This window comes from Pinus tabuliformis, chromosome 9 (assembly GCF_031772625.1).
Source record: "Pinus tabuliformis cultivar Carrire ecotype Pingquan chromosome 9, CPIR1, whole genome shotgun sequence".
Lineage (NCBI taxonomy): Eukaryota > Viridiplantae > Streptophyta > Pinopsida > Pinales > Pinaceae > Pinus > Pinus tabuliformis.
This window is the reverse complement of record NC_142307.1, coordinates 1,387,220,658-1,387,238,575: the sequence shown is the minus strand read 5'-3', so window position 1 is coordinate 1,387,238,575 and position 17,918 is coordinate 1,387,220,658.

The following is a 17,918-nucleotide window of genomic DNA, read 5'->3' as shown; positions in this document are numbered from 1 at the left end:
AGAAAACTGAACTTCGAGATGACTCATCTTTTTACCATCATCTGTCTTCTTTAGATGTCCGAGTATTGACCTTTTGCTATTTTTTTCCTCTCTTAATTTCAATGGCCTCTTGAATTTGTTGGTAGGAACATTCTCAATAATGAGAAATTTTATAATGGCATCACCTGCATGAACTACTAACTTTGTTTTTCCATTTGGTATCTAGGTTCCAACACATGAAATATCCATACATTGTTGCAGGTGCTCAAATGATGCCTGAACATTGTGATAAAATATCTGCAAATCTCGAAATGACTTTTATTGACTGCCATCTTTCTATCCAGTTGTCATATAACATTTTTTCCTTTGTTGATATCACCACCAGCCCTATTTTTTATTTCTTCTTCCATGAACAAAACAACAATCAACATGTTAATGAGATTTTCAACAATTTTGTAGACTTGTTGATGATCAAATAGGTACCAAAAGTAGCTATATGAAAATATCAAGTGTTTAGCTCATCATTACACCAAAAGAAAGTGCAAGTGCACTCTAAATCATTAATTTCCATCTGACATGAGTTATTTTTTTCTACTCAAGATATTAACATGTCTCCTCTTTAAATGACGGGGAAATTTTAAAGTCAAGAATCACAAGTGTGTCTTCCTTTGTGAAGTCCAATAAGCAATATCCTTGTTCTCCCCCAAACTCTAGTTCAACAGGGTCATTTTCTAGTTAGGAGCTCAATAAAAACCACACCAAAATTGTACACATTTCTCTTCTCTGTGGCCTTCAAGGTATATGCATATACTGAAAAAAGAGAGCAAAAACTTTCTAGGAGTGACGTGACCGTGGATTCCTAAAAAAAGGCATTGTTGAATCCCCTCCTTTGTTGCGATATTGAAGAACTTTTGCAAATCTGAAACAACAAAACCCTTGAAGCCAGTTTGCTTCTCAAGAACGTGAGAAACAAGGAAATAGTTATTGTGAATCTTCTGGCCATTCCAACTGGAATAAGAAACCACAATGGTGGAGACTCGTTTGGAAAGTAGATCAAGATAGGCTTCCATATGGATGTGCACTAATCCTTTATAATTTCTTACAAGATTATTCTCGTTGATACCTTTGTTTGTTCTTCCATCACCCAAAAAATGTTTGGCACAGGTTGGAATATTTTATTGTCCAACTACGTAAGGCACCTAGTTTATGGAATTGGAAGCAGATTGTCCATGCTGCCCAAATATTATCTCTGTCCCTACATATTTGGTTCTTTGGTAGCAACCTAGCTTGAATACAAACATTTGGTAATAAAGAAAAATAAGAAAACTATTTTTGATATTAATGGGCTTGATCCAACTTAGTAATTATGTAGTGGGTTTGATGTATTTCCTATTCTATTCTGATTTGATGATATCTTGAACAAAGATCCAACTTGGTGAAGTAAATTGATCCATGCAATTCATCCAATAATTCATCAATGACAGAAATGGGAAATTCATACTTAATTGTGAGCTTGTTGAGCTCCCTATAATCTAGACACATGCGCCATGATCCATTCTTCTTATGCACCAATACTACTAGAGCAGACAAAGAACTTTGACTAGGTTGAATTATACCAGCCTCTAGCATTTCTATAACCATACGTTCAATTTCACTCTTTTGGGCATAGGGATATCTGTAAGGTCTGATGTTTGGAGGAACACTTCATGGAATCAAATGAATAACGTGATCATGATCATGAATAGGTGGGAGGCTTTTGGGAGTCTCAAATAACTTGGAATGATTGTCCAAGATTTTTTGGAGATCTGGAGAAATAGATGATTTCGATGTGGGAACCTCTAACGAACATAATTGTGCAATTACGCCTTGTTGTTCTTTCTTTAGAAGCTTCATCATTCCATTAGATCTTATTATCTTTCTCGTTTTCCTTGCAATACCCCTTAATTCAACTTCCTTTCTTTCCGAAATAAAATTTCAAGAAAAGTTCTTGAAAATTAAAAGTTATTGTACCCAAAGATTGTAGCCATTGGACTCCTAGTAGAACATCAATGCCACCCATTGGAATGGAAAGAATTGGGCTATTCAATACATATTATCCCATGGATAGCTTGATATTATGGCTCTTTCCAGATAAATTTATGGTTCCTCCACTTGCAACCATCACTTGACACTCTGGTGCTGGATATAGGAAGCAATTCAATTCCTTGGCTATCTTACAATGAACAAAATTATGGGTACTGCTCGAATCAATCAACACTATTACCTTTTTCTTCTTGATATGTCCCTTTATCTTCATAGTTTGAGGAGTGGTAATTCCGGCCAATGCATTACAATATATTATCAAATTCATTTCTTCTTTCTCCGGGGTTTGTTCCTGGTGTATATCTTCTTCTTTTGACGTTTCTTGTTCCTTTTATTCCTCCTCTTGACAATCTAAGTAAAATAATTTCTTCTCAGCACACTTATGACCTTTAGTGTATTTGCTATCACAATTGTAACAAAGCCCTTTTGCTCTTTTTTCTTCCAACTGTTGTGGTGTCAACCTTGTAGGTTGTGGAAGGCTAAGGGCAACAACACTTCCATCTTTATAGTTGTGAGTGGTAGGCTTCCTTGTTGCCATAATTTTGCTTTCCATTTTTCTTGCCAACCTGAATGCCTTCTCCAATGAATCAGGTTCCCAAAGGCAAACCTCATGTTGGATGTTATCCTTTAAAGCCCCTATGAACACATCAATCCTATGCTCTGTTGGAATATATTTTACCCTTATATTCAATTTTTGGAAGTCCTCAATGTGCTCCATCATTGAACCCTTTTGTTTGAGATTTATCAATTGGCTAAGAAAGGTGTTTCTTTTTCTTTTTGTATCCTTATAATGTGCTACCATTTCTTCCGTAAAAATTGCCCAAGTGACAATTTGTTTACGAGAGAAAAGCCATCGATACCATACAAATTGATTTGGTTCCAAATATAAAGTTGCAATGCGTACCTTTTGTGTGTTTTGCACATTATGGAGGTCGAAATATTGCTCCAACTGTAGTATGCATGTTACAAGATCCTTGCCATCAAAATTCCTCATATCGGTCTTGGGAACATGGTGGGTCTTCAATCCAACGTTAGAGTCTATGAAATCATGATTAACATTTATTTTATTGTCATCATGAGTTTCCTTTACTACCCTTTCGCCATTAGTAAAAATTTCTTGTAGCAACTTTATCAAATCTATCTTCAAATTTTCCATGTTTCCTTTCAGTTTTTCTTCTATACCATCCATCTTAGCATCCACACCATTCATCTTAGCTTCCATGCCATCCATCTTAGCTTCCACGCCATCCATATTAACTTGCACACCATTCATCTTAGCCTCCATGCCATCCATCTTAGCTTCCATGACATTCATCTTAGATTCCACGCCTTTCTTTAAACCATACATCTTAGCTTATGTTACCTTTTGTGAGAGTGAAATTTTTTTCACTTGGTCTCGTAATTTTGATATATCATGTTGCATTTCTTCCTCTTATTCATGATTCATGCTAGATCTTTCGGTTTTCTTACTAGGTGTTTCCATTTTCTTTCTTCGCTGCATCAATTAATGATAATTATGCTTCACTATGCCCTTTGAATCACTTCAAACTAATTCTTCAACCTAAACTTCTGCAAAATTTTAAAATGACTACACACATTTTTTCGTTTTGTAGGAGCTCTATATTGAATCTGTTGTATCTCTGTAATTGTGGATCTCCAAGGTCTATAATTTCCTCCTACAGTAGCCCTCCGAGTCCTCTTTCCAATGCCACCAATCTGAACGAAATTGGATTCTCCAAGAAAGAGTTATACCCAATCTCCCAACATGACCTCATTATATACTTTTTTAGCAGAGAAAACTTGTACAAAGTCCCACGTATCCCTGTTTCGACCTTTGGCTCTGAAAAAAAATACAAAAAACTACATTCTGTCCTCTTTCTGTGACTTCTTACGAAATTTCAATCTTATGCTCAGAGAGAAAGTTATGACGATGTTTCCAAGGTCACCTATTTGGGATGTAATTCAGTAGCCTGCAAAATCCCTAACATCCTTGGATCATGTATCCAAAAATATAGCAAAAGGGTCTAAAATACGAACCCAAGTTTCATTGCTATTTCGGCTGAAATGGGTTTTAATTTTAGCTTCTGCATCTTTGTAGACAAAACGTTATAGAAAAAACACTGCGATGACCTGTTTGGAGCATCGAAACCCTAGAATCCAAAGCTCTGATACCAAATGTTAAGAAACTAGCTCACAAAAAGATAGAAAAGAATATCAACGACTTCAAAATCAGCCTCTTCGAGGGGGAAACCCCCTTTACATTACAAAAATGAACAATTCTTGGATGATACAAATGACAAAACCTTCTTTCTATATATAGGAGTCTGAGGAGTCACATAACAATAATAATAAAAGGGCACAATAATAACAATATGAGGATAACATGGACAAAACAATAACAATAAGGGATACAATGCCAATAGTAATGGGGGAATCACTAGTATTAGAGTGACCTAACAAAGTCCATGCTAAATGAATCTGAAACTTAAATCAATACGAGCTTCGTGGCCTCCATGAAGGCACATGTTGAGCAGCTTGCAACTATGGATACCAATGCTCTATATGAAATCTTTGATTGCCCTTCTGCAACTTGGATTTATGTAAACCCAAAATAAACTATGCCAATAAGCACCAACATAATATGTAGAATGAAGACAATGAGACTCAACATTTCTATAAGCCTCTGAATATACTACTATATTTGCTTTCACTTCAATGGCCTTGACAATCACTAACAAAGAAACAACCCACGTAATGTTGCCTCGTGAAACTAGAAGTGGATTGCGGGGGGGAGGGGTCACTCTCGTAAGTGATTTTTAACTGGGGGAGCCGCAACTTTTCCCAAGTTTCCATCTACCTAAAGTGGTTTTACAAAACCACAAATTGCAAAGGCCTCCTCTCTATTAAATTTCAAACAGCCCTAGGGGTTCCCAATTTAAATCTCAACCATAAACTTTTGAACACCAACATCCGACTTTGAAAGTTTCAAAAAGTTTATATCTATGAAATTTCACCACCTATCAAAATTTGAAGAAAACCTATATCTCTTCCTTTAGTTTCTTAGCTGCTTAATGACACCCTTGACATTCCTATAAATTTGTTGCTAATTGGATATTGTTCATTTCTTCTTGGTGCCCCGTGTGACAAGAGTATATTGACTATAATAATTTCTCAGCATTTAACACTAAAAGTTTCCTAAATTGTAAGATATTAACCTTAATTGCCTCCATCTACATCGATTTTCTTTCATGTTTTTAGATCAATATTTGTTTGCAATCGACACTTGGCATTTAGCTTTTTTTAACGACAATAGTCATCTCAGGTCATTCTCTTGTTTCCTAAACAACTATGCATGTCTACAGCACTAATTTCATCCCATACAGGCATTTACGTTCACAAATTCTAAAGAGCCATGAAAATGCCTTAACAAACAAAAGTACAATTATTGCATGTATGAACACTGATAACCGGGAGGGGGAACATGACTGCCAAAGTGATAGTTGTTGTAGTTTGAAAAGGTATTGTAAGACCAAGAACCTCTCAAAGATGCCCCTAAATCATCTGATAGATTTGGATATGTGTAACCTTTTGATAGAGTTGTTGGGCTTCTGATTCTAGTGCCATAGGATGAGCCATAGATGGCTTAGCTCGACCTATCATAATTGCTTTGGCTAAGTAAATTATAGGAAGCAATTGCACCAACGGGATATTGAACCATATTTGAAGGTCCATAGAAACTCTTGCTAGAAATATTAGATGAAGCATAAGAATTATGAGCCTTTCTTGCTTTAGCTAGAGGCATATGTGCTCAAGAGCCCCCAACATTTGATCGAGAATGCTTATTATAAGAATTTCAAGGACCAGCAGATTTTTTTCCTTTCTGCTCTTTTCTTCTCGAGATCAGCCACATAGTTTTGGAAGTTATTAGGAGGAAAGAGTGATTCAATATTTTATTCTTCAATGCACTTAATAACAATTTTCAAGGCAGTGAGTTCTTTTGTGTTTGCTTCATTCACAACAACAGAATTATTTCTACTTTTCAATGTTGCCAATGTAGCTTTCTTTGAATTCTTCAGTTATTCCTTCAGTGAAGGCCCCAGAGGAAACTTTTCAAAGAGCCTTTCTGCATGTGCAAAATACATAGCCTCAACTTGTTTTCCCTTGTCGATTAATCCCTCTACAATATTTTGGAATTTTCTCTACAAGCCCGAGAGCACCACAAAGCTTTGGAATCTGCACTTGGCATTTAGCTTGCACTTGGTGTTCTCTTCGTTTGACAGATAAAAATGATCTTTGGCAACAATTATCTTAGTGGACTCGTAGAGATGGGCACTCATTTTCCTTTATACCTGAACTCTCTGCGCATTTGGACATTTGGAACCTTTGACAGCTAGACATTTTGATGACTTAACACTTATATGAATGTTGCTTTTTTTTTTTATATATGAATCAAAATAATCCCATATGTGTAAGTTGGCATGATAATATATTCTTTATAATGACAAAAATTTTAAAAATGCCTAATAAATACATATATAATAAATAGTATATATATATGTATAAAATAAACATTTTTAAATATTATATAATATTTTTAAATTAAATAATTTTAATTGTAGGATAGTTGTATTTATTTTGGAATAAAGTGTTTATATAGTTTTAATTTAATTATAAATTATTATTAGGTAGATCATAGGAATTTAACTTTTTTGGAATATTTTAAAATATTCATAATAGTATGTATAAATCAAAAGTTGATAATTATCTTCAAAGTAAGAATCGACCATTGGGATTTCCTCTTATTTGTGTGACATAAAGTCAATTATGACAGCAACCACTATAATCTCCTATGTGAACCACTTAGCCACATCAATCACTAACCATAACTCCTATGTGAACCACTTAGCCACATCAATCACTAACCATAACTCCTATGTGAACCACTTAGCCACATCAATCACTAACCATAAATAGATTTGAATATCAGAGCATTCACTTACATTTACTTTACATTTTCATGGGCTTGCCAAGTGAGCTCCCCTGGGTTGCCATTTTTAGTCTTTTAATTAAATTGATCAAAAAAATGTGTTATGAACAAGTCTTATTTGAAGTAAGTTATGGTTTTTTGGACATGTCATATTCATAAACCATGGTATTGGCCCACGATATTGTAACAAAGTATAGTTATTGAGCCGAGAGGTTCATTCTACAACCTAGTATGAGGGGATGTGTAAGTTCCCCGTCATTAAAATTGGCACATTCCCCTATAAAATAAAAATAATTATGCTCTAAATAGAAAATTAATGTCGCTATAATAATATAAAAAAAATGTTGCAAATTAATTAGAAGTAAAAAAAATGTGTGAGTAAGATGTTTAAACCTTATACTTTTCAAAATTTTATACTTTTTAAAATTATTTCAACAACAAATCTAAATAAGATATTTTTTAAAAAATATTTCAATCGATTATTTAAATAAACTATTTGAAGATCTATGTTAATTAATTTATGTCCATATCAACTTCATATATATATATATATATATATATATATATATAGATATATATATATATATATATATATATATATATATATATATATATAGATATATATATATATATATATATATATATATATATATATATATATATATATATATATATGGGCCTAATGGTTAAGAGCACGTGTTTCCTCCTAAGAGGTCACAGGTTCAAAACCAGAGGGGGATAGAGTATGTATGCCTTCGTAGACTTAACAGTCAAATCACTGCACGGAGGTGGGTCCCTTGTCCCACAAACAAGGGGGTCTCATACACCAATTTGGTGTCTGGCTTGGCTGTGACCTTAAAAATGGATATTATTATTATTATTATTATACAAAAACAAATTGTTAAAATAAAATATTTTCATGATTAATATTTAAAAGTATATTAATAATAAAAATATCATTTTAATTTGGGCTCATAAAATGTTTGGATGTACATGTTATACAAAATATTCTAATGTCAACTATGTATATATTATATATCATTTTTTTTTGTATATATCTTCAAAAAATATATACTTTATATAGCATTCAAAAATACAATTTAAACAATGAAAAATTACACATTGTATTTTTCATTCTAAAGAAACTTGCATGTGAAAAAATTTGATCCCACTCGGGCACATGTTCGATCCATACTTAAGATGGACCTATGCTGGTAGAATAAGAACCTCCATCATTAAAAATTTTCTTCTATTTCTGAGTTTAAAGATGTGACATGCATAATTTAGATATAAGACTTCAGGATCCATCACATTTTTTCTTTTATTCGACTTTTCTAGTCAACTAGTGTGAATCATCATCAAAACACTCTGATGAAAAATATGACTAACTTCTAATAAAGAAATAACTGAGAAATACAGATTAAAAAATTGGAAAACATAAAAAACTAATAAAAATAAATAAATGTTGAAATTGAATCAAATGAAAATTAAAAAATAAAACAAATTAGAATAAAATAAATCAAATAATTTTTAATGATAAAAAAATTATAATATTATAAAGATAACATAACCTTAATAGTTAAAAAAATTCTTATAATAATATAATCAAAACAAAATAACTAAATTATAATTACTTATATATATATATATATATATATATATATATATATATATATATATATATATATATATATATATATATATATATATATATATATATAAAGAATAACTATAATATTAAAATAATAAAACTCTAACACCAAAGAAATATAAATGGTAAGATTTATAAAAATATTAATATATAAATAAAATATAAGAATATGAAAAAATGTGATAGATAGAGAAGTTTTATATCTAAATTTTGTTTCATATTTTTTTAAAATGTAAATATGTTTAAATTATATATTAATTCTTTTAATAATAATAAAGATATAACTTAGTTGTTATGATTTTATTTTTAATTTATAGCCACATGAGATGAGATGTATAATAAAGTGTTTTGGTACTTATTACATTTTATTGTTTTTAATCACTTTTAAAATAATTTTATTTTTTAGTTTATTTGGGTGGTAGTATAATTGGCAAAAAACATGGGTGGTAGCAAAATTGGCAAAATCCTTGTGCATCCAAGTGATGGCAAGTTCAATCCCCTTCTAACCTTGAGGCCATTGAGGAGAATTGAACCCATGAACTCCTAATGGCAAGGTGTTTTAGCAACGGGACCTCAACCAAACTAGCTAACTCTTAAGGCTATAAGAGATGTGTCCCATAACTTTATATTTTAAAATAATAAAATAATACTTACATTAACAAATAAAAAAATACTAATAACAAAAAAACCAATGTTATTAATAAATAAAACATTTCATTTTCCACCTTAAGTTTACATCTTTATATAGAGAATAATTGAAAGTAAAAAAAGAATATATATATATATAAATAATGGAATATATAATTCCTTATATTTTTTTTTCAAACAGAAAAAACACTTTCAATTGATTGAAAAAGAGAAAGCACACTGATCAAAGAATAGAGATTCTTAATGTCATCATATGATGAACTTATAAACTTAAACCAATTAGCTCTCTACAAAAAAACATAGAGCTACCTTCATGCAAAAAATAGGACCAAGATACAACAGGTATTCAAAAAACAAAGGAAAGTATTCCCAGAAAACATAGTAGGAAAGGAGTCCTCTAATGAAACCGATCTAGAGAAATAGAGGAAGTCTCATCTCTTGCAGAGAAGCCAAAGAAAATTCGTTGCTCCAAAAAAATACAACAGGTCAAAGATAGATGGAAAAGAAAGCATGAAATCACTGCATGGAATTATTCAATTAGATCAGAATGTCTCTTGACCCATGCAAAATGCCATTATCATAAAATTGAAAATTGATCCGGTTGGACTCCAAGCTACCTCCATCCTTGGAGATCTCGTCAACATCGTTGTTTTGGGATCGATAGATGTGCGAGATGGAGATGATGTGAAGCATTTTGAACAAGGCCTTTGTACTATTTTTCCAAGATTCGTTAGCAAGAGAGTTTAAGGATCCTCTTTAATTTTCCTAATTGATGATAGATTTTGATTCTCCAAAGATAGTAATATCCTTTAAGCCAAGTTAAGAGGCACATGACAGAACACCTCATAGAGCAAGTAATTCAGTTTGAGTGTTGGTACCATAGCCACAGTGCCAATGAAATATTTAGGAACACTCAGGCCCTGGGAAAATGATCATATCACATTCATATAGGCCAAAAGATGATGCCCCATTAATATGGGGTTTGTAGATGGCATGCCAAATAATATTATTGATGTTATATGATGTGTAATTCTTTTTATTTTCAATTAAATTGTAATACTTAAAACAAAAATATATAAATAATAGAAAAATAATGTCAACCATAAATAAAATATTTCCATGCTCATATTGAATAACATAATTTTATATAGAAAAAACAAAGTAATTTAAATTTTTCAAAAAATATATTTTGACATTTCATTATAAAATAGATGTGTATCTTAACATGAAATTGATATATAAGGCTCACATACTTTGTTAATGAATATGCAACATTCTTGCTTGATCTAGTGGATGAGAATTGGAAGCTTTGAGGTACTAGGGTTTTGAACAGGGGGTGACAAGAGTGAGTTGGTAACGATGGAGGGGCTTGGAGGAGGGAGCTCCACTCCCTCCTACAGTAACGTGGTTTCAAACAGAAGCAAAGAGGCGAGTCTGAACAATTTCCGGAAACCACTAGAGGCAGAGACAAAGACAACTGGCACTCACAAGCCGAGAAGCAGCAATTCCCATGAAAAGGAAGGGACCCACAAGGAAGCTAGGCGGGAAACGAATCCTGGCAACAGCAGTTAGAGAACTGAGAAAATGTCTGCGACGGGACCCTGCAAGCCAAAGGCTAACATTAAACCCCGGGTGGTCTTAAATGATCCTGCACTACAGGTGCACAGAGACCATATGGCGACTTATGCAGTCATTTGCAAGTTCATGGGCATATGGCCCATGGAGAAAGCATTGTATACATGGATAAGAAACAACTAGAAACCAAAGGGAGAAATAAATCTACATCTTGGCTCCAAGGGTTTCTTCACAGTGGTTTTCACTAACCTAGAGGACAAAGATAGTGTTTTCAAAGCAGAACCCTACTTCTATGCTACTGCAGGCCTTTACATGTGACCTTGGGTGATGAACTTTGCTCCGGAGTGAGAAACGTTCACATCAGTCCTAGTATGGATTAGATTATACTCCTTACCTTTAGATTACTGGCTGCCGGAATCTTTAAAAGCTATAGGTAACAAATTAGGGCATTTCATAAAGATATCAGAGGTGACTCTGTGAGGGAAATATACCTCCTTTGCCCACATATGTGTAGAGATGGACTTATCAGGAGCACTCCTGGATGAAGTCATCCTAGAAGTTTATGACAAGGAATGGGTCCAAGCAGTCGACTATGAACACATCCCGTTCAGATGTCGTAAATGTCATGAACATGGGAACCTCTTCAGAGACTGCCCACTCAACAAAAGGGAGGGATACCCAAAAACCAACAAAGGAAAAGACCCTGAAGGTTTTACCAAAGTGGGAGGTAGAGGAAAGGGAGGGGGAAAAAGGTCCCAAAAGAAACCTAGTGAAAGCAAGATACCAAGTCATAACAGTTTCGAAATTTTAGAAGAAGAAGGAGGAGAAAATGGAATGCACAAGAAACCAGAGGACTATCATATAGAGAAGGAAAAAGAGGATAGCATGGAAATCATACAGGAATACAATGGACAAAAGGAGGACCCACCGAGCATCATGGAACCTGGAAGGGACCATGAGATGACCCCAAGCAAAGGAGGTACGGAGGACCAAGACCTACAGGAGATCCTTGAGAGGGAGAACCTTGAACTAGAAAAGTTTCTAGAGCAGGGAATCAACAAAGGAATTGACTCTCTACCACAAGAGGAGTTTGACAGAGTACAACAACTATTCCTCTGAAGGTCTCATACAAAGGCTGTAGGAGTCAAAAGGAACCACGATAGCCAGGAGAACAAAGGGGTTAAATCAATGGAGATAATAACAGGACACTCCACCAAGAACCCAGGCAAGAAAAGAGGAAGAAAGAGACATAATGAACTACTGACAGAGTGTGGAAAACTCATGATTAATTCAGGTAAGATGAAAGATCTCACCAGTTACTCTTTTACAAACCCATCATTATGAAGCTTACAACCTAGAATATTAGAGGACTAGGGAGTAAAAGGAAACAAAGAAATCTTAGTAACAGAATAAAAGAAGAAAAATTAGATATGGCATTTATCCAGGAAACAAAATGCTCAGTAGACAAAATTAGAGAAATTCATAGTAAATGGCTTATTAAGTATGAGTACCTAGAAGTTAAAGAAAATAATTCAACAGGAGGAATTCTCACTCTATGGAATCCTGGATGCTGAGGCATCCAAAAACCACCTTTCAATGGTCATCCAACCTTTGGGGGACAAGGATTGTTACATGATCACAAATGTCTATGGTCCTGTTGTGGCCAGCAACAACCCCCCTTGTTATTTAGTGTTATTCCTAATACTAAATAAGTGGGGACCCTTAGTTAAAAATTAAAAAATCAAAGTAGTGTTTAAATTTCCTTTTTCGAATAAACTTACCATCATAAGCTTAGGAAGCCCACCTTAAAAAATCCAAAAAATCTAAGTTTTATGATAAGGTAAGACACTAATCTTTCCTTAGGAATATCACATCGAAAAAAGATAGCGGGATACCTCCTTATGAGCTAAATTTTAAACATTGCGAAGATTGCAATGTGTGATAATGAAATATCGCATCGCATATAGCACAATTTACAAACAAACAATTGGTGATGACGTTGATCGCAAAATCACATTTCGCAGAAAACATGTTAACAAAGATTGTCATACATAATATTCATGCGATCTGCGATATGCGATATTGCGATATGGCGATTTCGCGATGCAGCGACAATGCGATAATACGATGTTATGATTTTGCGATTTTTTGATGTTGTGATCTACGATGTTGCGAAGCAAATCACAAAATCGCTTCATCGCAAATCTTTCGAGCGAGTTATTCAAGAAAAACCATTTCCATAAGCTGACACCTAGTTATGCGCTTTAATGCTAATAAATGAGGTAGTTTCCATTTATTAATGGAATATGGGTTCGTGCTTATCGAAAAAATCATCTCATGTAAGGTGGTATACTTGATGTGTTTGCGGCATTTAAAAATTTCCCATCACCCTTCCTTGTCATTCATTTTCACTTCACTTGTGAATTGCCGAAGCGGAGAACAGAGAACGATACAAAGCAATACACAGGTTAAAATGGGAAAGAAAAGCAAAGCCCCGAGCTGAGAAGAAAAGGAAATGGCGCCCCTGTATACACACACTGCCTGTAACAGAGATGCGGGAATTGCTACGTGGGAAGGCATGTATAATCTGCTCGAAGAGGAGCATCCCAGAGTAATGGAAGTTGTTGCTATTGCAGGCTCAAATGGTTCTTTTGAAGCATCCCTTACAGAGCTAGCCTGCTCATTCTTACATCATATAGCAGGAAGGCCCAAAATTCTCCCATACACAGACATGGTGAAGTGGATACTGGACATCGCAGATATCAGAAATAGGTAGTTTAAAACTCAAGGTCAAGAGCTTACAGAATCATTATTTTCACAAAATCTGAATTTTATATCTGCTAGAAGAAAAAAGCGCAAAAGGCAAAAAACGCATCAAGGAAATCTGGATCAAGAAATGGAGGTAGTTTCCGATGCGCGATTAGCACCTGCAAGCCCTGAAAATTGCAAGAAAGTAACGATACAGGCAGATTGGAAGCAGAGAGCTCAAGAAAAGGCAAAAGCAATCCAAGGGTTAACCATGTTGAAGTAGGATTATTACTGGGCATACTTGGTAAAGCCACATAGCCAGTGGATGAATGTTAAGTGTATCATCAATGCGGCTGAAAAGATGGCGCCAACTCTTGTTGATTCTATTTTCTTAGCTCAGCTAAAAGTAAAAGTTGGCCAGCCGACTCTTCTCAAACAGATGCTGCATCCATGCGATTTCAAGGACCAAATACAGAAGTAGTTTAATTTTAGATTTAATTTTAGCTTTAATTTTGTTTTATTTTCCTGAAAAAAGGACGGCCATTTAAACCGCATCCTATATTTTTGTAATAATTTATTTTTAGATTTAGTTAGTAGTATTTAAACCCTTCTCATGCATTTAGAGAAGGGTCCTGAAATTTATCAAAAACTTATCCCCAGAACATGCACTTCTGTACCCTCTGAGGAGGTTTTGATGAATGAATGGAACGAGATTTAGTGATGTTTGCATTTGATATCTGCTACTGATGTTGCAATTTTGTACTCTTAGTGGATATTTGATCAAGAAGAGATAAATTGCTATCGCTTGAAGCTCATGAGTAGGACTAGTTATAAATGGTATTTCTATCTCTTAACTATTCTGCCTTGTGTTAGAGTGATGTTCACTTCAGTTATTTATATATTGATGTATGAATGCCTAAGTTATCATTTGGCACTTTTGTACGGTGATAGCTATCTATTTATGCTTAGTGTATGAATAGCTCATGATGCGATATGTTTGTCACAACTATTTCGTCTAACTTTTTATACGAAGTGGTTCATCTTTATTCAATTCTTTTCTCATAACGGTTGAATGATCTTTATTACCAGTTGTTGTCTGAAATCATTTTAGATAGCATAGAAGAAAGATTACACCTCGGGTTAGTGTAGATTTAGATATTTCTGCTTATTAGAATATAATTTCCTTAGTATTAGATTAAAATTAGAATAGAAGTATTCCATTTAGAAACTGTCAGAAACAGAAATATCAATCTTTCTCACACACACACAAATTGGGAAACTGGTCCCATATCCCCAGTCGGACCTACTATACCAAACGGAAAAGGAGTTTCCAACCAAGGTCCGGACCGGGCGGGTATCCCCCTTGTTGTAGACCCGATTTTTGGGGTTTCAACATATTTGGCGCTAGAAGGAGGGCCACGAAATGGCAAGCAAATCCAAATCTAAATACCATTCTAAGAGTAAATCATGCTCACCATCTCCTCTGACTTCTCCATTGCATTCAGAAAACATAATCCAGAATTAGAAGTCGCTGGATCAACAGCCGCTGCTACAAACCCTGATATTTCAAAACAATCTACTATTTAACCTCCTGAAGTTGAATCTTTGATTCACAAACTTCAGCGATTTTCAATATCTCCTCAAAAATCTGATAAATCTCAAGGCAGCGTGACTTCGCAATATAATCCTGCTCATCCTCTTACCAGATTAAAGAGTGAAAAGTTTGGTGTTCAGCCAACCGAATTACCTCTACCTACTAGGAAGAGAGCAAGGAAGTCTCCTAAAGGATCCGATAGTGAGACTCTTTCATCATCATCATCCATCTCAACCTCTTCACCGCGAAGTCAACCATCCACTCCTCCACTTCAGATCATTGTCGATCAGCCTATTGCAACTTCCTCAACTCCTTCTCAACCATCTGGAGTCAAAATATCCTCATCTTCTCAACCATAAGGATCATCTTCTGCGCTTTCCTATGTTAGTAGTTTAGCAATGGCCCAAACTCCATGGAATAACCCAGGGGTAGTCTTAATGCCTACACCCTTGAGTCAGATACCGACCCATCCTGAAAAATGGCTGCCTAAGTTTAATCCTGAGGCAGGCATGCTAGCAGAAGAACATATAAATGACTTTATGCTATCCATAAATCTCAATGGAGTTGTTAATGAGGATTTTTTTGTTCGACGTTTTCCTTATACTCTGTAAGGAACAGACGGATCATGGTATTTCTCATTACCATCTAGATCTATTACTAGTTGGGACATCTTCCAAGAACAATTCCTGACCAAGTTTGGTGATGACAGGTCTACAGCGACACTGATCAATGACTTGTCTAACTTTAGGGCTGAATCAAGAGAACCTATCAAAGATTTCAATTTACATTTCAATAAAATTTTAAACAAAATTCCTACTGCTTCTGAACCTAGTGAAGAAGTGCGAAGTGAATGGTACATTACTGCTTTACCATCAAACTTAGCAATATTTTTTGATAGGGCTAACAAAACAAACTTAGTTGAAAATATGAAAGAAGCAATAGCAGTAGAGAAACGTATTACGGCCCTAGAAAATAAAAGCGCAATGGAAGAACGAAAATCTAAGAAGGTCTCTTTCAAAGAAGATCCCAAGAAAAAACAACCGAAAGATTCATTCGATTTAGAAGGATTACAAAAGGTTTTGAAGACCATGTCTAACGAAATGGTCTACATCAAGAAACAAGTGGCAAAAACTTCTTCTAAAAAGCCATACAGACCTTTTAAAAGAAATCCTTCAACTAATTCCAAAGCCCCTAACACTATTTCAAATGCTGAATCAGAAGAAGAAGAAGAAAATGCTACTGAAGAGCATACTGATGAAGAAGAAGTTGTAGAGTTACAAGGTATGTGGGATTTCATCCTCCCAAATGAAGAAGATCAAGAGGCATTCCTGGTTAGTACTCGTAGCAGAAATCATCTTGATCCTCCTCAACTTACACCTAAGCCAAAGAGCGCAAGCTCGATGACTAAGGATAAAGTCGCAACCAAGAAAACCTCACCTAAAGCGACTCAAACCAGCCCAGTCCAAACAGACACATCTACTCCATCTAAAACGCTAATCGTTTCGGATGAAATGGAGTATAACATCATAGAAGATATGAAAAGGACTAGGGCCAATATTACTCTCTTTGAATTGAGCAAGTTAAAACACCAACAGAAAGTGTCAGGCCAGGCAGTAACTCCACTAGGCAAAAAAACTGATTCGTGTATTATTCCATTAGGCAGGTCCTTATTATATACAATAGGGAGTGACTGTTCAGTTCATCTCCCAATGACTATTCACATTCCTAATTTAATTATTTACATAATTTCACCCAATCATGAAGATTAGGTTTCAACATTCCCCCCCTTAATATGAAGGGATGTTGGTGAGTCCAAGCATCGTTTTGAATCGTTCAAGCTTTTCTCTTCCAAGCGCTTTGGTGAAGATGTCTGCAATTTTCTCTTTTGTGGAACAGTGATGGAGATGGATTGTTTTGGCCTCAACATGATGTCGAATCAGATGATATTTAGTATTGATGTGCTTCGTTCGATCATGGAACTTTGGGTTCTTGGCCAACTTTATTGCAGAGGTATTTTCAATCATGAGTGGAGTTGATTGTACTTGTTTTACCTGCAAATCTTCAAGAATTTTCCCGAGCCACACAATTTCTTTTGTTGCTTCAACTGCTGCCATGTATTCTGCTTCTGTCATGGAATCTGTTGGAACTGATTGTTTGCGTGATCTCTAGGAGACAGCTGTTGATCCAAGACTCATAGCATATCTTGAAGTTGATACCCCAGTTTCTTTGTCTCCATCGAAGTCTGAATCAGAGTATCCAATCAAACTGAAGTCGTCCACCTGTGTATACTTGATTCCAAAGTCTCGAGTTCCCTTCAAGTACCTTAGAACTCTTTTAGCAACATACCAATGTCCCTCACAAGGCTTTTGCATAAACCTGGAGAGGATTCCAACAACAAACGAAATGTCTGGTCTGGTTGTAGTTAGGTAGTTGAGACTTCCTACAAGCTGTCTATACTTTGTTGCATCCTCAAATTCTTTTCCTTCAATAGATGTGAGCTTTAAGTTTTGTTCCATTGGAGTAGCGAGAGGATTACACTCTGTCATGCCAAACCTGTTCAACAGATCTCCAATGTATTTCTTTTGAGAAAGAAATATGGACTTTGGATGTTGGGTTACTTCAATGCGAAGATAGTAATGAACATAGCCCAAATC